The sequence below is a fragment of the Phyllobates terribilis genome, unplaced genomic scaffold (genome assembly GCF_046119375.1).
Source record: "Phyllobates terribilis strain yellow unplaced genomic scaffold, ASM4611937v1 Scaffold_5__5_contigs__length_657084704, whole genome shotgun sequence".
NCBI classification, from domain to species: domain Eukaryota; kingdom Metazoa; phylum Chordata; class Amphibia; order Anura; family Dendrobatidae; genus Phyllobates; species Phyllobates terribilis.
The window spans coordinates 48650482-48677584 of NW_027362765.1; the positions used below are offsets into that span (position 1 = coordinate 48650482).

General features: G+C 46.1%; 1 pseudogene; it reads right to left on the minus strand.

Annotated features, from left to right (window-relative positions):
- LOC141271434 (uncharacterized) overlaps positions 1–27103 on the minus strand; it is a 129733-nt pseudogene that overhangs the window by 88728 nt on the left and 13902 nt on the right.

Sequence of the window (27103 nt, forward strand, 5' to 3'; positions counted from 1 at the left end):
ACCCAGGTACCATTAAAAATTCTGTAAAAAAAGAATAAAATAAAAAATAAATATATACTTAGCTTCTGGCGGCCCGCGCTGCGCTCCTGCTTGCTTCCCGGCACTTCGGGATGTGACGGGTCACGCGACGCTTACGTCGGCAGGTCTTTCAATCCACGGCTGTCGGCAAGGGAGAACGGAGTGTAAAGCAGGACACCGGGGGCCATCGGAGGGCAAGTATACATTTTATTTTTTTATTGTTATCCACTCTCTCGGGTCACACTATATAAATCCATGCTGTTTGCATGGATTTATATAGTTTGACCTAGCTGTCACAAGCACTTTCCAAGTGATGCTAATCGTTTGGAAAGCACTTGTCAATCCGCATGCGGAAATGTCAGTGAATAACGCTCCATTTCCGCATGTCCGTGGCAGGAAAACGCATGTACAATCCGAATGCATTTTTTTCTGCCAGGGAGATGCAGAAACGCTCAGGAAAAAATCCTGAGCATTCCTGCATCGTGGGCACACAGCCTTACATTAGCTTCCAGCCTTATCTCACTCTCAAAACATCCCCCTCCTTCTCTCAGTTCAGGAACACAGAGAAGCGAGTTGTAACTGTAAAAAATCTACCATGGGCATAGGTACAGACAAATATGACTAAAAAATCTACCATAGGCATAGGTACAGACAAATATGACTAAAAAATCTACCATAGGCATAGGTACAGACAAATAGGACTAAAAAATCTACCATAGGCATAGGTACAGACAAATATGACACATAAGGTTTTAGTATTTTCCTATTATACTGTACATACAGTACAGACCAAAAGTTTGGACACACCTTCTCATTTAAAGATTTTTTTGTATTTTCATGACTATGAAAATTGTACATTCACACTGAAGGCATCAAAACTATGAATTAACACATGTGGAATTATATACTTAACAAAAAAAGTGTGAAACAATTGAAAATATGTCTTACATTCTAGGTTCTTCAAAGTAGCCACCTTTTGCTTTGATGACTGCTTTGCACACTCTTGGCATTCTCTTGATGAGCTTCAAGAGGTAGTCACCGGAAATGGTTTTCACTTCACAGGTGTGCCCTGTCAGGTTTAATAAGTGGGATTTCTTGCCTTATAAATGGGGTTGGGACCATGGGTTGTGTTGTGCAGAAGTCAGGTGGATACACAGCTGATAGTCCGACTGAATAGACTGTTAGAATTTGTATTATGGCAAGAAAAAAGCTGTTAAACAAAGAAAAATGAGTGGCCATCATTACTTTAAGAAATGAAGGTCAGTCAGTCTGAAAAATTGGGCAAACTTTGAAAGTGTCCCCAAGTGCAGTTGCAAAAACCAACAAGCGCTACAAAGAAACTGGCTCACATGAGGACCGCCCCGGGAAAGGAAGACCAAGAGTCACCTCTGCTTCTGAGGATAAGTTTATCCGAGTCACCAGCCTCAGAAATCGCAGGTTAACAGCACCTCAGATTAGAGACCAGGTCAATGCCACACAGAGTTCTAGCAGCAGACACATCTCTACAACAACTGTTAAGAGGAGACTTTGTGCAGCAGGCCTTCATGGTAAAATAGCTGCTAGGAAACCACTGCTAAGGACAGGCAACAAGCAGAGGAGACTTGATTGGACTAAAGAACACAAGGAATTGACATTAGACCAGTGGAAATCTGTGCTTTGGTCTGATGAGTCCAAATTTGAGATCTTTGGTTCCAACCACCGAGTCTTTGTGCGAAGCAGAAAAGGTGAACGGATGGACTCTACATGCCTGGTTCCCACCGTGATGCATGGAGGAAGAGGTGTGATGGTGTGGGGGTGCTTTGCTGGTGACACTGTTGGGGATTTATTCAAAATTGAAGGCATACTGAACCAGCATGTCTACCACAGCATTTTGCAGCGGCATGCTATTCCATCCGGTTTGCGTTTAGTTGGACCAACAGGACAGTGACCCCAAACACACCTCCAGGCTGTGTAAGGGCTATTTGACCACCAGACCTGAACCCAATCGAGATGGTTTGGGGTGAGCTGGACCGCAGAGTGAAGGTAAAAGGGCCAACAAGTGCTAAGCATCTCTGGGAGCTCCTTCAAGATTGTTGGAAGACCATTTCCGGTGACTACCTCTTGAAGCTCATCAAGAGAATGCCAAGAGTGTGCAAAGCAGTCATCAAAGCAAAAGGTGGCTACTTTGAAGAACCTAGAATATAAGACATATTTTCAGTTGGTTCACACTTTTTTATTAAGTATATAATTCCACATGTGTTAATTCATAGTTTTGATGCCTTCAGTGTGAATGTACAATTTTCATAGTTATGAAAATACAGAAAAATCTTTAAACGAGAAGGTGTGTCCAAACTTTTGGTCTGTACTGTATACACATGGCAGAACTGGGGGAGGGGGGCACTATCTCCGGGAATGGAGGGGTTAATGCCCCCTGTATACATGAGCACATCCAGCGTTATATTACTGTACATATACACATGGCAGAACTGGGGGAGGGGGGCACTATCTCCAGGAATGGAGGGGTTAATGTCCCCTGTATACATGAGCACATCCAGCGTTATATTACTGTACATACACACATGGCAGAACTGGGGGAAGGGGCCACTATCTCCTGGAATGGAGGGGTTAATGTCCCCTGTATACATGAGCACATCCAGCGTTATATTACTGTACATATACACATGGCAGAAGTGGGGGAAGGGGCACTATCTCCAGGAATGGAGGGGTTAATGTCCCCTTGTATACATGAGCACATCCAGCGTTATATTACTGTACATATACACATGGCAGAACTGGGGGAAGGGGGCACTATAATAATAGTTTTTACTTTTATAGCGCCAACATATTCCGCAGCACTTTACAAATTTTAGGGGGGACTTATACAGACAATACAGAATAAGCATATCTCATATCGAAAGGAGTGAGGGCCCCGCTCGCAAGCTTACAGTCTATGAGGAAATGGGGGAGACACAAAAGGTAAAAAGTACATATATTGTATAATGCAGCCTTGATATACTAAATAGGATAAATAATAAGACATGGACCGGTCGCCAGCCAGTATGTGTACAGTCCTGACAGAGGCTATTAAGTGCATGTTTGGTATGAACCTGAAGTTGAAGAAGATTTTAATATGGGGGAAAACTGGGACGGACAGAGTGTGTTTAGGCGATACGCCAGTCTAAAGAGATGTGGTTTTAGGGTTCGCTTGAAACTGTGGGTATTGGGAATTAATCGAACTGTCCTGGGTAGTGCATTCCAAAGAATTGGCGCAGCACGCGAGAAATCTTGGAGACGGGAGTGGGAAGTTCGGATTATGGAGGATTTTAGTTTTAAGTCATTTGCAGAACGGAGGGCACGTGTAGGGTGGTAGACTGAGACAAGAGAGGAGATGTAGGGGGGTACTGAAGTATGGAGCGCTTTGTGGGTAAGCATGATAAGTTTAAATTGAACTCTATATTGGATGGGCAACCAATGCAATGACTGGCACAGGGAAGAGGCATCGGTGTAGCAGTTGGCGAGGAATATGATCCTGGCTGCTGCGTTAAGGACGGATTAGAGAGGGTAGAGTTTAGTAAGAGGGAGACCGATTAGTAGAGCGTTGCAATAGTCAAGACGAGAATGAATAAGAGCTACAGTAAGAGTTTTTGCCGAGTCAAAGGTGAGAAAAGTCCTGATTCTTAAGATGTTTTTGAGGTGTAGATGACATGAACGAGCGAGTGATTTGATGTGAGGAGTGAAATAAAGATTTGAATCAAAATTGACCCCAAGACAGCGGGCTTGTTGCTGGGGAGTAATGGTTGAGCCACAAACAGAAATGGCAATATCGGGCACGGGTAGGTTAGTGGAGGGAGGAAAGACAAGTAGTTCAGTTTTTGACAGATTCAGTTTTAGGTAGAGGGAGGACATAATGCTAGACACAGCAGAAAGACAATCACTGGTCTTTTGTAGTAATGCAGGGGTGATGTCCGGAGCAGAGGTGTATAATTGGGTGTCATCAGCATAGAGATGGTACTGAAAACCGAATCTGCTGATTGTTTGTCCAATAGGAGCGGTATATAAGGAGAAAAGAAGGGGGCCTAGGACTGATCCTTGAGGAACCCCGACAGTAAGGGGAATTAGCGAGGAGGAGGAGCCGGCAAAAGACACAGAGAAGGAGCGGTCAGAGAGATAGGAGGAGAACCAGGAGAGAACAGTGTCCTTGAGGCCAATAGTGCGGAGCATAGTGAGGAGGAGCTGGTGATCCATAGTGTCGAATGCAGCAGAGAGATCCAGGAGAATCAGCAGGGAGTAGTGACCATTAGATTTAGCTGTTAGTAAATCATTAGAGATCTCCAGGAATGGAGGGGTTAATATCCCCTGTATACATGAGCACATCCAGCATTATATTACTGTACATATACACATGGCAGAACGGGGGAAGGGGGCACTATCTCTGGGAATGGAGGGGTTAATGTCCCCTGTATTCATGAGCACATCCAGCGTTATAATACTGTCATATACACATGGCAGAACTGGGGGAAGGGGGCACTATCTCTGGGAATGGAGGGGTTAATGCCCCCTGTATACATGAGCACATCCAGCGTTATATTACTGTACATATACACATGGCAGAACTGGGAGAAGGTGGCACTATCTCCGGGAATGGAGGGGTTAATGTCCCCTGTATACATGAGCACATCCAGAGTTATATTACTGTACATATACACATGGCAGAACTGGGGGAAGGGGGCCACTATCTCCAGGAAAGGAGGGGTTAATGTCCCCTGTATACATGAGCACATCCAGCGTTATATTACTGTACATATACACATGGCAGAACTGGGGGAAGGGGGCACTATCTTCGGGAATGGAGGGGGTAATGTTCCCTGTATACATGAGCACATCCAGCGTTATATTACTGTACATATACACGACAGGACTGGGGGAAGGGGGCACTATCTCCAGGAATGGAGGGGTTAATGCCGACTGTATACATGAGCACATCCAGCGTTATATTACTGTACATATACACATGGCAGAACTGGGGGAAGGGGGCACTATCTCCGGGAATGGAGGGGTTAATGTCCCCTGTATTCATGAGCACATCCAGCGTTATAATACTGTCATATACACATGGCAGAACTGGGGGAAGGGGGCACTATCTCCAGGAATGGAGTGCTTAATGTCCCCTGTATACATGAGCACATCCAGCGTTATATTACTGTACATATACACATGGCAGAACTGGGGGAAGGGGGCACTATCTCCGGGAATGAAGGGGTTAATGTCCCCTGTATACATGAGCACATCCAGCGTTATATTACTGTACATATACACATGGCAGAACTGGGGGAAGGGTGCACTATCTCCGGGAATGGAGGGGTTAATGTCCCCTGTATACATGAGCACAAACAGCGTTATATTACTGTACATATACACATGGCAGAACTGAGAGAAGGTGGCACTATCTCCAGGAATGGAGGGGTTAATGTCCCCTGTATACATGAGCACAAACAGCGTTATATTACTGTACATATACACATGGCAGAACTGGGGGAAGGGGCCACTATCTCCGGGAATGGAGGGGTTAATGCCCCCTGTATACATGAGCACAAACAGCGTTATATTACTGTACATATACACATGGCAGAACTGGGGGAAGGGGGCACTATCTCTGGGAATGGAGGGGTTAATGCCCCCTGTATACATGAGCACATCCAGCGTTATATTACTGTACATATACACATGGCAGAACTGGGGGAAGGGGGCACTATCTCCGGGAATGGAGGGGTTAATGTCCCCTGTATACATGAGCACATCCAGCGTTATATTACTGTACATATACACATGGCAGAACTGGGAGAAGGTGGCACTATCTCCGGGAATGGAGGGGTTAATGTCCCCTGTATACATGAGCACATCCAGAGTTATATTACTGTACATATACACATGGCAGAACTGGGGGGAGGGGGGCACTATCTCCGGGAATGGAGGGGTTAATGTCCCCTGTATACATGAGCACATCCAGCGTTATATTACTATACATATACACATGGCAGAACTGGGGGAAGGGGACACTATCTCCGGGAATAGAGGGGTTAATGTCCCCTGTATACATGAGCACATCCAGGGTTATATTACTGTACATCTACACATGGCAGAACTGGGGCACTATCTCCAGGAATGGAGGGGTTAATGCCCCCTGTATACATGAGCACATCCATCGTTATATTACTGTACATATACACATGGCAGAACTGGGGGAGGGGGGCACTATCTCCAGGAATGGAGGGGTTAATGCCCCCTGTATACATGAGCATATCCAGCGTTATATTACTGTACATATACACATGGTAGAACTGGGGGGAGGGGGCACTATCTCCGGGAATGGAGGGGTTAATGTCCCCTGTATACATGAGCACATCCAGCGTTATATTACTGTACATATACACATGGCAGAACTGGGGGAGGGGGCACTATCTTCGGGAATGGAGGGGTTAATGCCCCCTGTATACATGAGCACATCCAGCTTTATATTACTGTACATATACACATGGCAGAACTGGGGGAAGGGGGGCACTATCTCCGGGAATGGAGGGGTTAATGCCCCCTGTATACATGAGCATATCCAGCGTTATATTACTGTACATATACACATGGCAGAGCTGGGGGAGGGGCCACTATCTCCAGGAATGGAGGGGTTAATGTCCCCTGTATACATGAGCATATCCAGCTTTATATTACTGTACATATACACATGGCAGAACTGGGGGAGGGGGCACTATCTTCGGGAATGGAGGGGTTAATGCCCCCTGTATACATGAGCACATCCAGCTTTATATTACTGTACATATACACATGGCAGAACTGGGGGAAGGGGGGCACTATCTCCGGGAATGGAGGGGTTAATGCCCCCTGTATACATGAGCATATCCAGCGTTATATTACTGTACATATACACATGGCAGAGCTGGGGGAGGGGCCACTATCTCCAGGAATGGAGGGGTTAATGCCCCCTGTATACATGAGCATATCCAGCTTTATATTACTGTACATATACACATGGCAGAACTGGGGGAGGGGGCACTATCTTCGGGAATGGAGGGGTTAATGCCCCCTGTATACATGAGCACATCCAGCTTTATATTACTGTACATATACACATGGCAGAACTGGGGGAAGGGGGGCACTATCTCCGGGAATGGAGGGGTTAATGCCCCCTGTATACATGAGCACATCCAGCGTTATATTACTGTACATATACACATGGCAGAACTGGGGGAAGGGGGGCACTATCTCCGGGAATGGAGGGGTTAATGTCTCCTGTATACATGAGCACATCCAGCGTTATATTACTGTACATATACACACGGCAGAACTGGGGGAAGGGGGGCACTATCTCCGGGAATGGAGGGGTTAATGTCTCCTGTATACATGAGCATATCCAGCTTTATATTACTGTACATATACACATGGCAGAACTGGGGGGAGGGGGGCACTATCTCCGGGAATGGAGAGGTTAATGTCCCCTGTATACATGAGCACATCCAGCATTATATTACTGTACATATACACACGGCAGAACTGGGGGAGGGGGCACTATCTCCGGGAATGGAGGGGTTATTGCCCCCTGTATACATGAGCACATCCAGCGTTATATTACTGTACATATACACATGGCAGAACTGGGGGAAGGGGGGGAACTATCTCCAGGAATGGAGGGGTTAATGCCCCCCTGCGCCCAGTAATGGGGGATCTCCACATACCTCCACCTGCAGAGCCGCCACCACATATATGGCTGTTCTGTGCGCACAGGACCTGTGATGAGGTCACAGGAGGGGAGGAGTCAGGGGTCACATGATCAGGGGCCTCAGTGGATGCAGGACTCTGCTGTGCTGGTTGTCATGGTGCTGGATGAGGTGAAGGTTATGTGTGGGGTCAGGAGGGGTTTACAGTGTGGATGTAGCAGAGCCGTGCGTGTAAGAGGTGTACGGAACAGAGCCGCGTGTGTACGAGGTGTACGGAGCGGAGCGGCGCGTGTACGAGGTGTACGGAGCGGAGCGGCGCGTGTACGAGGTGTGCGGAGCGGAGCGGCGCGTGTACGAGGTGTGCGGAGCTGCGCGTGTACGAGGTGTACGTAGAGGAGCCGCGTGTACGGAGCGGAGCCACGCGTGTGTACGAGGTGTACGGAGAGGAGCCAGGTGTACGGAGCGGAGCTGTGCGTGTATGAGGTGTACGGAGCGGAGCCGCGCGTGTACGAGGTGTACGGAGCGGAGCCGCGCGTGTACGAGGTGTACGGAGCGGAGCCGCGCGTGTACGAAATGTACGGAGAAGCAGCAGATCATGATGGTCAGCGAGATGCTATTGCCGATGTAATCATTGACATCAGCTGCAGGGATATGGAAATCCTTATTGATCCATGCCTGATTCGTTAGGACAAGTATAAGGTTTCCCACACCTGTGGAGGGCAATTTGTTCCACTTGGGTGTGACAAAGCCACTTGCTGTCCTGAATACCATTTGACACTACTTTGGAGTCTGGATAAGAACTAGTGATAAGCGAGTATGTTCTATTAACCCTTTCGCCGAGTATGCTCGAGCCGAGCTCCGAGTATGTACAGCTGCTCGGTGATATGGTTGAATCGCTCCCGTGTGCATGATTTGCGACTGTTTGACAGTTTTATTACATGTGAGAAATGTGTAAGAAATAGACATTCCTCACATGTAATAAAACTGTCAAACAGTTGCAAATCATGCACACGGGAGCGATTCAACCATATCACAGAGCAGCTGTAAATACTCGGAGCTCGGCCCGAGCATACTCGGACAGAACATGCTCGCTCAACCCTAGATAAGACAATATGCTTAGTCAAGAGTTTATTTGTGCAATCACTGGCTGTCACAAACTGTTTGTGACCACAAAGTGTGTTTTTGAAGTGGCAGTGTCGGTACAATGTCATATACAGCAGGGCTGTGTAGTCGGCATAAAATGTACCAACTCCGACTCCTAAAATATATAATAATTTGGGTATAGTAGTTCAATGCAGTTTGTGGGGAATATTTTTTTATAATAATTTGGGAAAGTTATAAAATGTCCTATAAATGTCTGTCCTATTCCTGATCTAAGGGGCTAGACTTTTAGCTGAGATGAATCTGTGCTACAGTAAATTTATCACTTAAACATTAGCCATGTATGAGGGAGTTGGAGTCGTGTAGTCGGAGTTGGAGTCGGTGTCATGGAAATTGAAGAGTGGGAGTCGGGGGTTTGGCTTACCGACTCCACAGCCCTGATATACAGGACTGAGCTCTTTTCTACAACTGTACTACGCCAGAAAATGACAAGGACAGCTCAACTAAGTAAAGAGAAACAACACTCCATCATTACTTGAAGACCTGAAGTTCAGTCAATCTGGAAAATTGTTAGAATCTTGAAGGTATCCTCAATTACAGTCATGAAAACCATCATTCATTATGATGAAACTGTCTCTCATGATGACTGCCACAAGAATAGAAGACCAAGAATCATCTCTGCTGCATAGGATATGTTTATCATACTTAGCCTCAGAAACAGAAAATTTACAGCAATTCTGATAATAGCCATCATAAATGATGAACAAACATCAAGTAACAGACAGATCAACTGTCCAGAGGAGACTGCGAAAAGCAGAGCTTTATGGTCGAATTGCAGCAAAGAAGCCATTACTGAGGATCACAAACAGGAAGAGACTTCTTTGGGCCAGGCAACACAAGAGCTGGACATTAGATAAGTAAAAATCTGTACTGTGGTTTGATAAGTCAAAATTTGAAATATTTGGTTTCAACTGCCATGTGTCACGACTAACAGGCCACAGGCTCAAAAAGGCTGTCTTGGACAGACTTGGCACAAGCCATTCCTTCTGGCAGATTCCAGAGGTACCCCGACCTTCACCCTTTAACCCCTGTACAGAGATCTGGTCTTACAACAGATTCCAGTGGATTGCTTCCACGGAAGGGCTGCCGTCCAAAGAAGCGAACTAGAGGCTGGAAGTTTCGTCAAGCAGGGTCATAGCCAAGAGGTCACATCAGGGACAAAATCGTAAAACCGTCAGGTAGTCAAAAGCCAAGCCAAAGTCAAAGAACCAAAATAATCGGAATAACAAACAGAAGCTCAGCACAGCAGTGTACAACAGGACAGCAATGCTATTAACTGGCAGTGGAGTCAGAGTTTCAGGGGTTTAAATAGCTGACTGCCTCGCCCACGGCTCTTTGGAAGGAAATATCAAAACCTACACCAAAATTAACTCTATAGCTCCTTTATAAAGCAGCAACAAAAATCCAAGGAAAAAAACAGGAATGGTGCGGTCACGTGTCACAAACAACAAAAGCAATCTGCTGCCCAGCCCCCAAAGCGGAAACGGAGGAGGCACGAATCGGCATAGATGTTACACCATATCTCTATCAGATCAAAACAGTAATTAGACAGTTTCTATAAGTGTCAGGCCACTATTAATCTAGAAGGGAGAGGTGTGATTGCGTGGGGTTGTTTTACTTGTGACATGGTTTCTGAATTATTCCAAATTCAAGACACACTTATCCAGCATGGCTACCACAGCATTCTGCAATGACATGCCATTTCACATGCACTTAGTGGGGCCATCATTTTTATTACAACAGGACAATGACCCAAAACACACCTCCAGGCTGTGTAAGTGCTCTGTGGCCATGATGGAGTGCTGTTTCAGATGACACAGTCTCTACACTCACCCAAACTCAATCCATTTGAGTTGTTTTGAACCCGAGAGTGAAGGTAAAACAGCTAACAAGTGTTCAACATGTCTAAAAGCTTCTTCAAGACTTTGGAAGCCATTACATGGGAATTACCTGATGAAGCTGCTTGAGAGAATGCTAAAGGATGTAAACCTGTCATCAGGGTAAAAGTGGGGTCCTTTGAGGAATATAAGGTTTAACTCATATTCTGGTTTGTTTCAAATGAATGTTTTTAATTCTATTCTAGTTTTCGTTTGTATCATTGTGGTTTGCTACCTTCAGTCTGAATCTACAAAGTGCACAGTCACATAAGAGCAAGGAAAACCATTGCATGAACAGACCAATCAGTCCAAACTTTTGACTGATACTGCACCTGATATCCAACTTGTCTATGATATTACTGGTGCTGGCAGCACTCTCAACTCTGCTGAATTATGGTTCCAGATTGCCTACTTAACTATGCTGTTCCTATGTGCTACTGCACTCCTGCAACAAATTAACTGATGGAATAATCAAGTCGTCTGCTCCTGTCCTGCCTGCTCTTGTAGAGGCTTGGGTCCACCTGATGTTCTATGTATTCAATTCCATGCTGTCTACGTGCCTGTCAGAAAAATATTAAGAAAATATTACAAATTTCTGCCTCCCAGACCCCTCTTCATCACCCCTCCCCTATAGTATTTGGCAGAGAAGAGGAGCTGACACTCCATGCAGCTTAATTGCATGCAAATTAAGCCCACACACGAGAAATAGCTTGTAGATAAATGATAGCACAAAGGGTGCTACCAAACCCAATTAACACAGGCTTGCGATAAATCTACATCTAGGTGAGAAGGTTGTATTCCCAGAGCTTCAAAGGCTCTGCTGCATCAAAGCCTTCAATCCATGCTGCTCACTCTAACCTACAGCTTAGCGAATCCAGGTGAGCCCATGGCAATAACAATGCAATATTTTAAAAAAATTAATTCTAATTCTAAATTCAAATTACCGTATTTTTCGGACTATAAGACGCACTTTTTTCCTCCAAAATTTTGGAGGAAAATGGGGGGTGCGTCTTATAGTCCGAATGTTGGGGCGGTGTATATATGTGTGGGGGGAGCGGTAGCGGTGGAGGAGCGGGGCACAGGAGGCAGCAGCCGCCCGCTGCAGCTTACACTGTCCCCGCTGCTAAAGAAAATGAATATTCACTGCTCCCCACGCGATGCGTCCTGGATTGCCGGCAGCTCGCGGTGGACTCAAGGACCTGCCATGACGCCATTTAGTCATGTGACGGGTCACGCAACCGCTGACGTCGGCAAGTCCTTTAGTGTACCGCGAGCTGACGGCAAGCCAGGACGCATCGGATAAAGACAACGGGGGCCATCGGAAGGTAAGTATACATTTATTTTTTCATTTTTTACCATTCTTTCGGTCACACTATATCAATCCATGCCGGTTGCATGGATTGATATAGTGTGACCAAGTTGTCAAGCACTTTCCAAGTGATGCTAAAATCGCTTGGAAAGTGCTTGACAACCCGCATGCGGAAATGCATGGGCAGAACGCTTCACTTCCGCTTGTCCCTGGCAGGAAAAAAGCATGTACAATCCGCATGCATTTTTTCTGCCAGGGAGACGCAGAAACGCTCAGGAAAAAATTCGGAGCATTTCTGCATTGTAGGCACATAGCCTAATATAGTTCACAGCCATGCTGGCTTAACTGTGGCTGCCTTTGTATTGTGGCAGGAAAGAAACAGGCTCAGGTCTGGAAAATGACTATGCCATTGGCTTTGGTTATATATGTCAACCTAGATGTTGGTTTTTAGGCATAGCGTATTATTTTGTGACCGAGTCCTATAGATTCCTATAAGGGAATAGTCCGATATTAGGCATCTTTGTTTTGGAAATTCGTAGCCAAAGCATGCATAATTTGTAGGAATTTGTAAAAGAACTTTGCAGGGACGCCAAACATTTTATCAGACTTGGTAAAGGACTTCTGTAAATTATACTTCTGTAATATTTGTTCTATTGTTAGTACAGTCTGGAGAGCAAAGTTACATTTTTAATTATTGGATTAACTTGGGGTGCATATGACTTTCTTATCTTTTAATTCCATATTTTGTAGAAAGTGAGTGATCAACAAAACTGAATTTCTGCCATTTCGATTTCATTTCTTCTCATCCATATTTACCATATGGGAAAATGTGGAAGCCATTAAAAGTCTCAGTCTCACGTAGTGAAGCAGTTAGAAAGTTTATTTAGAAGTGAGATTACATCAACAAAAGTTAAAGAGAGAAACAAAAGAAAACATATAAATCTTCCTTTCGGATAAATAATAGGAGAATATCCCCCCCCATCCTCAAAACTAGACTTTTTAAAGGTATTTCCAGGCTATAAGTGAACATCTTTACAAACCATTGACCAGTTAAAAAAACCTCAAGGACCGCATTGCCGGGAGGGCGGTAATGTCACGATGGGGGCAGGCTTTGCAACATTGAGAATCTCTCCCCCCCCATGTGCTCACCCACCTATCCACTTTCTCTTCCCCCAATCTGCTGTCTTCTTCTCTCATGTGATCTCTTCTTTGACCTGTCTACCCCATGTGCTTTCCCCCTTGTCTGCTGTCTCTCTCCTTCCTGTGCTGTGTTCTCCCCTCATGTGCTGTCCCGTTTGAGCTGTCTCCCCCCTGTGCGCTTTCTCTCTCCCCCATCTGCTGTCTTCTCCTCTCATGTGATCTCTTCTTTGACTTGTGTACCCCATGTGCTCTCCCCCTTGTCTGCTCTCTCTCTCCACCCCTGTGCTGTATTCTTCCCTCATGTTTTCTCTCGATTGAGCTGTCTCCTCCCTGTGTGTCCTCCTTTTCCTATTTGCACTCACCCCTCCCCCTGTGTTAAGTGCGGAATTCGCGCAGGCGCAGTAAACCAGACCGCCGCCATCTTTGTGCAGGCAGATAGCGGCTGTCACATTAAAACTGCGCATGCACTCCTCCTGTGCAAAGATGGCGGCGGTCAGTGAATCATTCGGCTGATCCCGGCGGCGGAATGTGCACGACGGCGTTCCGCTGGTGGTACCGCGCAAGAGGCTGGTATCACCAGCGGTCAACAAACTTCCGCCTCTTGGAATTCTGGGATCCGGACACATCTGGACGGAACAGGATGTGAAGACATTACAAGGTAAGTATATATTAGATACATACAATAAAGAACTTTCTTTTTTTTTTTTTTTTTTTTTTTTACAAACTTTTTATAGTTCCCTTAAAAGAACTTGAACCTGCAACTACTGGTACAATATTGCAGTCTCCTGAAAATAAATTATTTCTTATGAAACCAAGTTTCATTGGAATACAGTCTCCGAATGTCTTAACAAAACAATGAAAGCCACCGGGTGATGGAAAGAAAACTCCCTGCATCTTACCACTTCAATGTCACTGTAATTGTTTACAGCTGCATTTAAGGGGTTAATATGCTGCTATTAGGGCTTGCTCTGATTGACTCAGTTACACTCAGGTGATGGCACCCCTAATTTATGGAGTGCAAATGTCAACAAAGGTTGATATTATGTTTGTTTTTAGACGGAACATTTCCCACATTAAGGACATGAACATGGCTTTGCCCTTTGTGTGAATCGTCAGGAGTCAACAAAATTGGTTGTCTCAGTTAGACATTTTTTTTATTCTGAAAATAGAAATTCTTACTCCTTGGTATGATTTCTCTGATGTATAATGAGATTTATTTTAGCCCCATAACATTTCCCACATTCCGAACAGGAAAATAGCTTCTCCCCTGTGTGACTTCTCTGATGTGTAACAAGATGTGATTTCTGGATAAAACATTTCCCACATTCTGAACATGAATACGGCTTCTCCCCTGTGTGACTTCTCAGATGTGTAACAAGATGTGATTTCTGGTTAAAGCATTTCCCACATTCTGAACATAAATATGGCTTCTCCCCCGTGTGAATTCTCTGATGTGAAACAAGATGAAATTTATTCTTGTAACCTTTGCCGCATTGTGAACAGGAATATGGCTTCTGGCCTGTGTGAATTCTTTGATGGATAACAAGGGTTGATTTATTGTTAAAACATTTCCCACATTCAGAACATAAAAATGGCTTCTGCCCTGTGTGAATTCTCTGATGTCTAACAAGACTCGATTTCTGATTAAAACATGTTCCACATTCTGAACATGAAAATGGCTTTTCCTCTGCGTGACGTTTCTCATGTATAACAAGACTCACTTCCGTAGCAAAGCATTTCCTACATTCTGAACATGAAAATGACTTTTCCCCTTTGTGAATTCTCTGATGCATAACTAGACTTAACTTCCTGTCAAAACTTTTCACACATTTTGAACATGAAAATGTATTTTCTCCTGCGTGAATTCTTTGGTGTGAAACAAGTTTTGACCTATATGTAAAATATTTCCCACATTCAGAACATGAATATGGAGTTTTCCCGGCGTGACTTTTTTGATGGTCAACAAGATTTGATTTCCGACTGTAACATCTCCCACATTCTGAACATGAATATGTCTTCTTCCCTTTGTGAAATCTTTGATGTTTAACACCTATTCTTTTATTTAGCTTATCAGTCTGTGATGAATCAGAAGATAGGCCCTGTGGTAAAGGATTAGTTGGTATATCTTTGCTGTGAAAGGCTGGAAATATATCTGGGATAATAGCATGCTCTTGTGGTATATGACGATCATCTGCTTTCAGATCTGTTAATATCACATATCCCTCGGAGTTCCTGATACAGTCACCTGCCAAAAATAAAACTGAGTTTCTTGAACAACTTTACTATTTTAATGATATTATACTTCTCAACATTGAAATTGGAATTATGAAAACCACAGGATCGATAAAAGTGTTAATGATATGCAAAACATGAAAAAATGGAAACAAAATTTTAAATGAACTGTATTCCGTATCGAGTATAAGCACCGCGTGCAGAAATACATGCAGTTACATGCCTTGACATGCAAACAGTGAGAGATGTCTGGCAATGGTGCTAACAGAGAACGAGAGAGCACTCGGCAGAGAGGATGTTCCTGTGTATGGGAAAGTAAGGAAAGATCAGCTATATTAAGTGTATTGGTTTTAGAACCAGTAGATCATAATGTAAGGCTCTTTGCCATTGTTTCACAGTTTTTCACTTCTGTGTTGTAGCCAACTTCCACTTAGTTTGATGTTTCAGATATCTAGGAAGTAGTCTAGTTCTGTCTAGATACATGCCATCATATCTTCAGATATGGACTCCACTGTTTCAGTGATGCATTTTCTCAAGGCATTAAGATCCTGTGTCTTGGGAGGGACAGAAGGGCAAAAAAAACTGAGTCCATGATATAGCCCCACAAAAAGAAGTTGCAGGATGTTACACCTGGCAATTGTGTAGGCCAGCACAACATTGGTGAATCATTTCTGGTGAGCCAGATTTAAAGGTCTGGTAGAGTCAGTATCAGTAAACATCTAAATGGAAATACACCATCCTAATGATAGAAAATCTGCCAAACATAGTCCATCTGGGGCATAAGCCATTCCTTTAACATTCCCAGATAAGAGTAGTCAGTGACACTTTCTCTGCAAAAAAAAAGAAAAAAGAAGGGTCCGTAGACTTAGCACCTGTTAATTGTACAGAACACATTTACTTTGGGCGAGTCCCTCATGTGTTTGAAAAGGTCACATGTTTTTTTATAAGCCCCAAATTCTAATATTGGGGCAATTGACCTCACTGAGGTGAGAAGTAGCTTCTGAACACAGCTTCTCAGCTATTTCATCCACTTCCAATCGGCTCTGCAAGTCAATGCGTTTCAGGTGATCATCTGGTTTCATTTCGTGAAGATTATGTGATGTGTATGGCCTACAACACAGACATTTTCAGAAGATACGCCATAGAGTGTTTTGTGGCAAATGTAGTTCCATACTAATCAGCCTGGTTGACATTTTAGGACTTGCTCATACACAGCTTGGATTATGTTCACTGTCTCTTCTGAAGTCTCTGGCCGGCCTGGACTTTTCCCATGATATAAACACCCAGTGGTTTTAAATTGATTCCTCCAACGCAAAATGCAGTTTTTATGCAGAGCACATGTATCAAATTTATTGTCAAAGTTTTGTTGTACTGTAGACCCTGTTCTTGCAAATTCCAACACAAAAAAGGCTTCTTGTTTTGGCTTTGGCATCACCATCATATGTCACATTATGTAAGCACATTTTAAATTTGGCTCTTGAAAAATGAAAGCTGTACTATGGTAGTTTCTTATGGGCAACCAAGCAAGGTTTGCTTTGATTTTCTTTCACTGGCCATTTACTACTGATATTACTTTAACTACAGACCTATACTTTTTAATCATTGTTCTTTAATCACCCTGTGTATTTCAGAATGAAACATGTTTCAGAACCAAGCAAAAGGAAGAACAAAAAGATGTGCCTCAAGACTTGGACAGAGTTTTCCTCACATGCATAAGGGTATGTGCACACGATCCAGACAGGTAGCGCTTTGAGCGCAGTATACTTTATGCTGCGTCCAAAGCGCTGCGTGTAACATACCTGGCGGCGCCCTTGCATGGTGGTCCATCTCCCACTGTGCAAGAGCGCGCACTTGATCTCCAGTCCAGAATGTCTCTCTGGCTTCCCTCCATGCTGTCTGTTTGTGTCTGTTTCTGCTGCTTAAGGGCTGTGGGTCACACCCCTTGTGCGTCCTCAGCCTATTGCTGTCTGTCACCTGGTATATAACCCAGCTGCTCCAATCAATCCCTGCCTGAGCATTGTGTTTCATTCAGTGTGTGCGTGCACTCTGAAGGTGCCAGGTCCCGTTCTGTGTTCTCTTGTCTGCCTATCCTGGAGGCTGTATTTCCAGGCCTGTCTGAACACGCTCCTAGCCTGTTCCTCCCGCCTTCTAGGGGCAGATTACCTAGACCCGCTCCTGTATCTTGTCTGCCCTGTCTGAACTCGCTCCTAGCCTGTTCCTCCCGCCATCTAGGGGCCGATTACCTAGACCCGCTCCTGTATCTTGTCTGTCCTGTCTGAACTCGCTCCTAGCCTGTTCCTCCCGCCTTCTAGGGGCCGATTACCTAGACCCGCTCCTGTATCTTGTCTGTCCTGTCTGAACACGCTCCTTGCCTGTTCGTCCCACCTCTCTGGGGGCCGTATTCCCAGACCCGCTCCTGTATCCCGCTGCAGTGTCGGTCCCTTCCGTACACTCAGTTCCAGTCTGAACTCTCTCCTATCCTTTACCTGTTTTGCCTCTATGTCCGTTCCTTTCCTTTTTCTGCAGAGTCTGAACTCGTAGCTAACTCCTGCTTGTTGTCTCTGTACTCCCGTTTGTGAGTTTGTGGTCCACTCGCTACTTCACTGCAAGTACCTTGTGGGTATCTGGCTCTGCCTTTCTCTTCCTGTCTGTTCCGTGTGAACAGAGCCCTGCCCCCCCTGCTCAGTCTCGCTCCGCTCTGACTCCTTTGCTCACTGCTCCGGCAGTCTCGCTCCGCTCTGACTCCTTTGCTCACTGCTCCGGCAGTCTCGCTCCGCTCTGACTCCTTTGCTCACTGCTCCGGCAGTCTCGCTCCGCTCGGACTCCTTTGCTCACTGCTCCGGCAGTCTCGCTCCGCTCTGACTCCTTTGCTCACTGCTCCGGCAGTCTCGCTCCGCTCTGACTCCTTTGCTCACTGCTCCGGCAGTCTCGCTCCGCTCTGACTCCTTGGCTCACTGCTCCGGCAGTCTCGCTCCGCTCTGACTCCTTGGCTCACTGCTCCGGCAGTCTCGCTCCGCTCTGACTCCTTTGCTCACTGCTCCGGCAGTCTCGCTCCGCTCTGACTCCTTTGCTCACTGCTCCGGCAGTCTCGCTCCGCTCTGACTCCTTTGCTCACTGCTCCGGCAGTCTCGCTCCGCTCTGACTCCTTTGCTCACTGCTCCGGCAGTCTCGCTCCGCTCTGACTCCTTTGCTCACCGCTCCTGGCGGTCTCGTCCTGCTCTTGCTCACCGCTCCAGGCGGTCTCGTCCTGATCTGCTCTTGCTCACCGCTCCAGGAGGTCTCGTCCTGATCTGCTCTTGCTCACCGCTCCAGGCGGTCTCGTCTTGATCTGCTCTTGCTCACCGCTCCAGGCGGTCTCGTCCTGCTCTGCTCTTGCTCACCACTCCAGGCGGTCTCGTCCTGCTCTGCTCTTGCTCACCGCTCCAGGCGGTCTCGTCCTGCTCTGCTCTTGCTCACCGCTCCAGGCGGTCTCGTCCTGCTCTGCTCTTGCTCACCGCTCCAGGCGGTCTCGTCCTGCTCTGCTCTTGCTCACCGCTCCAGGCGGTCTCGTCCTGCTCTGCTCTTGCTCACCGCTCCAGGCGGTCTCGTCCTGCTCTGCTCTTGCTCACCGCTCCAGGCGGTCTCGTCCTGCTCTGCTCTTGCTCACCGCTCCAGGCGGTCTCGTCCTGCTCTGCTCTTGCTCACCGCTCCAGGCGGTCTCGTCCTGCTCTGCTCTTGCTCACCGCTCCAGGCGGTCTCGTCCTGCTCTGCTCTTGCTCACCGCTCCAGGCGGTCTCGTCCTGCCCTGCTCTCGCTCACCTCTCTGGGCGGCCTCACTCTGCTGTGTTTGTCTGCCACATCTGTGGTTCTGTTCCAGAGTCCCAGTGTGTACTGGGTCCTATCCCGCCTGTGTTCCTACCTGCTAGTGCCTTCCTGTCTGCACTCTAGCCGTGCTTGCCTGTACCCCCCTGCCTGCATACCCGCCTGCCCGCATACCAGTCGTGCCTGCCTATTCCCACCAGTCTGTGTGCCAGCCTAACCAGTCTGTTCCTGTATTCCCCAGTGTGGGTCAACAGCCGTGTCCGGGGTCTGTCCTGGAGTAGCCCCTGGTCCCTCTGCTCGGTTCCTCCTTGGTGCACTGGCGTCGTATGCCGTCGTGCGACCCTGGTCGGATCGGGTGAATACCTAGTTACGCCCCTCCAGGCATTCACTCTCCAGCACGATCTAGTGGAATCACACGCACACGCCACTCAGCCCGGGCGTGTACATTACACTGCGTTATATGAACGCAGGTGAATCCGCATGTATTCATTGAACCATACGGATTCACCGCATTCAGTACATTGTAGTGATCTAATTTCTCTTGCGGAGACTAGCGACTCTGCGGTCTGGAAAGACGCGCCGCATGTCCATGTCCGCGGGAGATCCGCAGGCACAGATGAGCGCATAGTGGACATGTGATTTCTACAAATCCCATCCACTATGGAGTAACATCTGGCCACTGCGGGTTTGACGCTGCATAAGCACGCACCATCAAAACAGCAGCGGCTCCTGATCGTGTGCACATACCCTTACATCACTGAGAAAAGCTCCATTCCCTGGCTGAAATGCATTGCATTGTATGAGAATACTTTCTGGATGACAGCACTAATAGTTTAGACCTCGTTTTCTTCTATTGAGCAAGGCATCCTAACCACATCTTCCTCACAATGGAAAACCCAGCAAGGACATAATTGACAATTATCAGTGTGTTCGTGGAGGGTATGGGTATGTGCAAATAGGATAATATCTTTAAAAAAAATGATATTCCAGAAACCTCGCTTCCCTACAAGTAAGTATTTAATCATGTCTATTACCTGGTGATGTGAAAGACTGAGGAACCTCCATCATGACGTCCTTGTACAGATCTTTGTGTCCTTCTAAATACTCCCACTCCTCCATGGAGAAATAGACAGTGACATCCTGACACCTTATAGGAACCTGACATAAATAATGATACTGTCATCTCCCGGATCCCTTCATAGTGTTACTGTATAATGTCCCAGCATTCCCAGCAATGTCACCTCTCCAGTCAGCAGCTCAATCATCTTGTAGGTGAGTTCTAGGATCTTCTGGTCATTGATGTCCTCATGTATCAGGGGGTGAGGTGGAGGCCCCGTGATTGGGCTCAGGGTTCTCCCCCATCCCTCAGACACTGGGGCCTGAGAGCGCTCACTAGAGGTCTTCTTCACTATCGTGTAATCCTGGTTATGGAGAGACACATTAATAGATCTCACTACAGACATTTCCAGAGTCCTCACCTCTCCAGTTCTGTCCATCTGTTATTCCCATAGATAAGAATGATGTAATGTGACGTCGTCAGAATCTCTCACCTCTCCAGTAAGCCGGAAGAGGATCTCTAGGGTGAGGTGTAATATCCCCTCCGCCATATTTTCCCTATCCATATCCATCCTTGATGAGTCAATCAGGAGAATTTTCTTATATAGAAGATCTTTACTGAGAGGATCCAATATTGTAGGGACCTGAATATGAAAATGATGAACCGAGGTAACATAAAAAATCCTATGTAACAATACAATTACTGGAGGTAATAAGGGGAAATATATGAAGGATGGAGAGATCTTTAGTTTAATTGTGTACTGCTCATTGCCAAGGTTACTGGCTACATCTGCAGTGTTTTAGCAGCAGCTGATCTATTAAGCAAGGACAGCTCTTTTCTATAGATCTTGTAAACACAGCACTGAAACTGGCCAGATTGGTCAATCAGGAAAATTCTCTTATATATAGAAGATCTGCACTGAGAGGATCTGATATTATAAGGACCTGAATGGGAAGAAGATGATGATGTAACATTATAAAAGATCCCATATGATAATACAATTATTGGAGATAATCAGGGGAAACATACAGTATGAGGAGATATAATGTGTAGATGTTGTGTTCTCTCTCTTTGTTTGGACTGTAAGGCTGTGTGCCCACTATGCATTTTTCAAGCGTTTTTGTTTCTGTATTTCCGCAGCATAAACGCTTGCAAAACGCTTGGTAATCCGTGCCCCATGATCCCCAATGAAAATCTGCATGTTCTATGCCCATGCTGCGGAATTTTCCGCAGAGGATTTTCCTTGCGGAAAAATCTGCAGCATGTCCATTATTTGTGCGTTTCTGCATGCGGATTTGAGGTCCCAATGCATATGAAAAACGCAAGTCAAATCAGCATTTAAAAACGCGTCAAAAACGCGTGCAAAATCCGCAAGCCTTTTTGACTGCCAAGAACATGCAGAAACGCTGCAGAAATTTTCTGCTTCAATTCTGCATCGTGGGCACATATCCTTCCTTACATGATGTCATGTCTACAGCACTGAGGACAATAGGTGAACTCAGAAGCTATTGTGTTGCCAATTCTGGTAGAGCCACTAAGCTCAGTTATTGGCTGCAGTGCTCTAAATTTGACAGCAGCGCTGCGGACAATAAGAGACCCTGGGAGCAGCAGTAGAGACTCAGCGCTGGAGTGTAAATAAAGCACAATTTGCTTTTTAAAAGAACATGCAGCAGGGACAGGAGTTTTCTGAAATCAGAAAACCATTTTAACCTCTTCCTATTAGAGCCAATTTTTGCTTTTTCCTTCAGTTCTTTAAAGAGACGTACTTTTTATTTTTTCAATCAAAATACTATAAGGGCTTGTTTTTTTTTGTGGGGGGAGAGTTGTAGTTTTCATTCATTTAACAAATAATCATAGAAAAATATAAAGTGAAGTGAGCTTAATGTGAGGTAAAACTAACCAGACAAAATGGCCAGACTGGCCATCTGGCAATTCTTGAAAATATCAGATGGGCCAGTCCGGCAATTGGCCGCATTGTTTGCTATGCTGTTAACAGTATCGGCGTCCTCAGGATGCCGATACTGTTAACAGTTGAGATGGAGCAAAGAGCCACCGTCACTTATCTCGGGCTTCCTATATGTCTGCAGCCTGCTTAAAGCTGGCACCACGCAGGGATGTCACTGCATCACGTTGCCTGTGTCTACTGTGAGACTGAATAGGAGAAGACACAGATGATATGGAGGATGAGGTGTCTAGATTAGGTGATTATTTTTGAGGGTCTGTGGGGGAACACCATACTATTTAAGGGGCTGTATGGTTTTCCTGTGATGCGCTTTATGAGGAATGAAATAAACCAGCAGGACTTTTAAATAGGAACTATCCCTGCGATACCTCATTAAGATCCCAATTGAGTAGAATTGTTACATTTGGTGTTAGAAGTGTGGGCAGCGTTCCCAGGGAACCCATATGACTGCTACAGAAGTACTGCATGTCTTGGGTGAAGGCGGCTATAAGCAGGTGAGCAACGGCAGACAGCTTGTAGGACCTGATTAAACACCTGGTGAAAGTCCGGCAGCCACCTTACAGGTGGGCTACATTTTTTACATACCGCGAGACTTGAAAACAGACCAGGTGGAGGTGTTGGTCTGTTCCTCTCAACAAAATGTACTATTCAGGTTATCTCCCCAGTACCCTCTCTTATCTTCCCTTCTTTTGAGGCCCAAGCTGTCAGACTCTTCCAGCCCTTCTCCCTGCAAGTGGCAGTTGTGTATCACCCTCCAGGACCCTTCCGTCAGTTCCTGGATCACTTTGTCACCTGACTTCCACAGTTTCTATCCTGTGATATCCCCACCCTCATCATGGGTGACTTTTGCATTCCCATTGTTGATCCCCTTTCCCCATCTGCCACTCACCTTCTATCTTCAATCACCCCTTTTGGCCTTTCACAGCTTACTAACGCATGAAGACAGGAATACGCTGGACCTGATCTTCTCCCGACTCTGCTCAGTGCATGATTTTACTAACTCCCCTCTGCCGCTCTCTGACCACAACCTTCTTTCTTTCTCTTTCTCTCGCTCAGGACATTATTATTAATATTATTTATTATTATAGCGCCATTCATTCCATGGTGCTTTACATGTGAAAGGGATATACACAGCACAAACAATTCTAATAAATTTGTAACAATACAAGTCGGCGACTGGTACATGAGGAACGAGGACCCTGCCCACGAGGGCTCACAATATACAGGGGATGGGTGAGGATACAGTAGGTGAGGGTAGAGCTGGTCGTGCAGCGAATGGTGGAGCGGAGGTTTACTGCGGGTTGTAGGCTTGTCGGAAGAGGTGGGTCTTCAGGTTCCTTTCGAAGGTTTCCACAGTAGGCAAGAGTCTGATGTGTTGGAGTAGAGAATTCCAGAGTAGAGGGGATGCACTGGAGAAATCTTGTATACGATTGTGGGAAGAGGAGATAATAGGGGAGTAGAGAAGGAGATCTTGTGAGGATCGGAGGTTGCGTGTAGGTAAGTACCGGGAGACTAGGTCACAGATATATCGGGAGACAGGTTGTGGATAGCTTTGTACGCCGTGGATAGGGTTTTGAACTGGAGTCTCTGGGCAATGGGGAGCCAGTGAAGGAATTGACAGAGAGGAGAGGCCGGGGAACAAGTGGATTAGTTGGGCAGCAGAGTTTAGGATAGATTGAAGGGGTGCAAGAGTGTTAGAAGAGAGGCCACAGAGCAAGAGGTTGCAGTAGTCGAGGTGGGAGATGATGGGGGCGTGCATTAGTGTTTTTGCATATTCGTGGTTGAGGAATTAATGAATCTGGGAGATATTTTTTGAGTTAGAGTCGGCAGGAAGTGGAAAGGGCTTGGATATGTGGTTTAAAGGAAAGGTTAGAGTCCAGGGTTACCCCGAGGCAGCGAGCGGGCAGCCATTGACTTTGACTTTGATGGATAGGTCAGTTGGGAGGTGGGTTGAGTGAGACGGTGGAAGGATGATAAATTCAGTTTTGTCCATGCTAAGTTTTAGAAATCTGTCAGAGAAGAAGGATGAAATAGCGGACAGACATTGTGGGATTTTGGTTAGTAGGGAGGAGATATTGAGTCCAGAGAGGTAGATCTGTGTGTCATTATCATAGAGGTGATACTGAAAGCCATGGGACTCTATGAGCTGTCCCAGGACGAAGGTGTAGATGGAGAAGAGCAGGGTTCCTAGGACTGAACCTTGGGCGACACCGACAGATAGGGGGCGAGATGAGGAGGTGGTGTGTGAGTGGGAGACACTGAATGTTCGGTCAGTTAGGTATGAAGAGATCCAAGATAGGGCCAAGTCTGTGATGCCAAGAGATGAGAGAGTCTGTAGTAAGAGGGAATGGTCGACTGTGTCAAAGGCAGATGACAGGTCCAGGAGGAGGAGGACAGAGTAGTGTCGCTTGGATTTAGCAGGAAGTAGATCGTTGATGACTTTAGTCAGGGCAGTTTCAGTGGAGTGGTGCGGTTGGAAGCCAGATTGGAGGTGGTCAAAGAGGGAGCAGGAGGAGAGGTGGGAAGACAGTTCAGAATGGACGTGTTGTTCCAGTAGTTTTGAGGCATAGGGGAGAAGTGATATGGGGCGATAGCTAGACAGAGAGTATGGGTCAAGGGATGGCTTTTTGAGGATGGGTGTGATTGAGGCATGTTTGAAGCATGAGGGGAAGACACCAGTTGTTAGTGACAGGTTGAAAAGGAGGGTTAGGGTTGGGATGAGGATAGTGGTAAGGTTAGGGATGAGGTGGGACGGGATTGGGTCAAGTTTGCAGATGGTGAGGTGTGATTTGGAGAGTAAAGAGGACATACCCACTTACCACACTAAGGCTGTGTGTCCACGATGCGTTTTTAAGCGTTTCCGCAGCGGCAAAAACGCTGCAGAAACGCTTAAAAAACGCATGGTAGAAGGTCTGCCATGTTCCCCAATGATAATCCGCATGTGCTGTGCACATGCTGCGGAAATTTCCGCTGCGGATTATCATTGCGGAAAAAAATGCAGCACTACCAATTATTTTGCGGAAGTGCTGCGTTTTCGCCGCCATTGACTTGCATTAGAAGGCGCCAATTCCGCAAGACTGCATCTGTAATTGCATAATTGGCGCGTTCTAATGTGCGGATGGTACCCGGGTGTGGAGGACAGGAGACTCTCCTCCACACTCAGGTATCATTAAAAGCTGTAAAAAAAAGAATAAAATAAAAAATAAAGATTATATTCACCTTCCGACGGCCCCCGGACTCCTTCTCTTCGCTTGCCAAAAGATCGCGCAGGACTGAAGGACCTGCGGTGATGTCACAGTCATGTGACGGCAGGTCCTTCAGTACAGCGTACTGCGATCTGCCGGCAGCCAGCACAGGAGCGCAGCCGTTTGCATGGATTTAGTGTGACCTAGTTGTCAAGCACTTTCCAAGTGATGCTAAAATCGCTTGGAAAGCGCTTGACACCCGCATGCGGAAATGCCAGTGAAGAACGCTTCATTTCCGCATGTCCCTGGCATGAAAAACGCATGTACAATCCGCATGCGTTTTTTCAGCCAGGGAGATGCAGAAACGCTCAGGAAAAAATCCTGAGCATTTCTGCATCGTGGGCACATAGCCTTATAGAAATTTACGTGCCATTAAGACCCAAAAATTTATGAAGAATTTGCAGTCATCATTGGCCCCAATCTCCTCCCTCATGTCCTGACTCTGCACTGAAGCATTACAATGAAACACTGCAAAGTGCCCTGGATGAAGTTGCATATACTATATTTATAACAACTCGCCACAGACGGCGACAACCCTGGCACATGTTGCAAACACGTTTTCTACAGCGGTGCTCCAGGTATGCCGAACGTATGTGGAAAAAATCCAATCTGGCCGAAGATTTCATCCATTATAAATTTATGCTTAAAACATACAACTATGCCCTTCTCTTCTCCAAACAAACCTACTTCAACACCCTTATCACCACACTATCCAACAATCATAAACATCTCTTTGACACTTTTCATTATCTCCTCAATCCAAGAGTAAAGGCACCGACCACCGACATCAGCGCTGACAATCTGGCCAATTATTTTAAAGAAAAAATTGACCATATCTTACAGTAAATTTTCTCCCAATCCTCGAATATCATACATTCTCCTCCCTCCTGCACTGCATCTAACTCACTTTCTGTCTTTGAATTGGTCATGGAAAAAGAACAAGTAAACAGGCTTCTTGAATCTTCTCGCCCTACTACCTGCACCAGTGACCCTACTCCCTCATATCTCCTTCAGTCCCTCTCCATGGCTGTCAGCACTCACCTAGCTAAAATATTTAACTACTCTCTCTCATCTGGTATCTTTCCCTCCTCATTTAAACTCGCCATCATACACCCATTACTTAAAAAAAATCCCTCAACTAAAACTGTACTGCTAACTACAGACTTGCCTGTAATCTGCCCTTCATCTCTAAACTTTTGGAACACTTGGTCCGCTCCTATCTCATCCGCTATCTCTCAGGTAAAGGCCCCGTCACACATAACGAGATCGCTAGCGAGATCGTTGATGCGTCACGGTTTTCGTGACGCAATAGTGATCTCGCTAGCGATCTCGTTATGTCTGACAGGTAGCAACGATCAGGCCCCTGCTGTGAGATCGCTGATCGTTACAAAGCTTCCTGGACCATTCCTGGGTCGTTGAGCTCCCGCTGGGCAGTGTGCATCGCTGTATTTGACACCTTATCAATGACCTCGTTAGCGATTCAGAACTGAGACACGTAGGAATGCATAAATTGGACTTTTCCACGCCCCTCGTCCCCAATTGGTGGTCGCTACTGCGTCCTTGTTTTTCGGATCCCACCAGCGTTCTCCGGCTG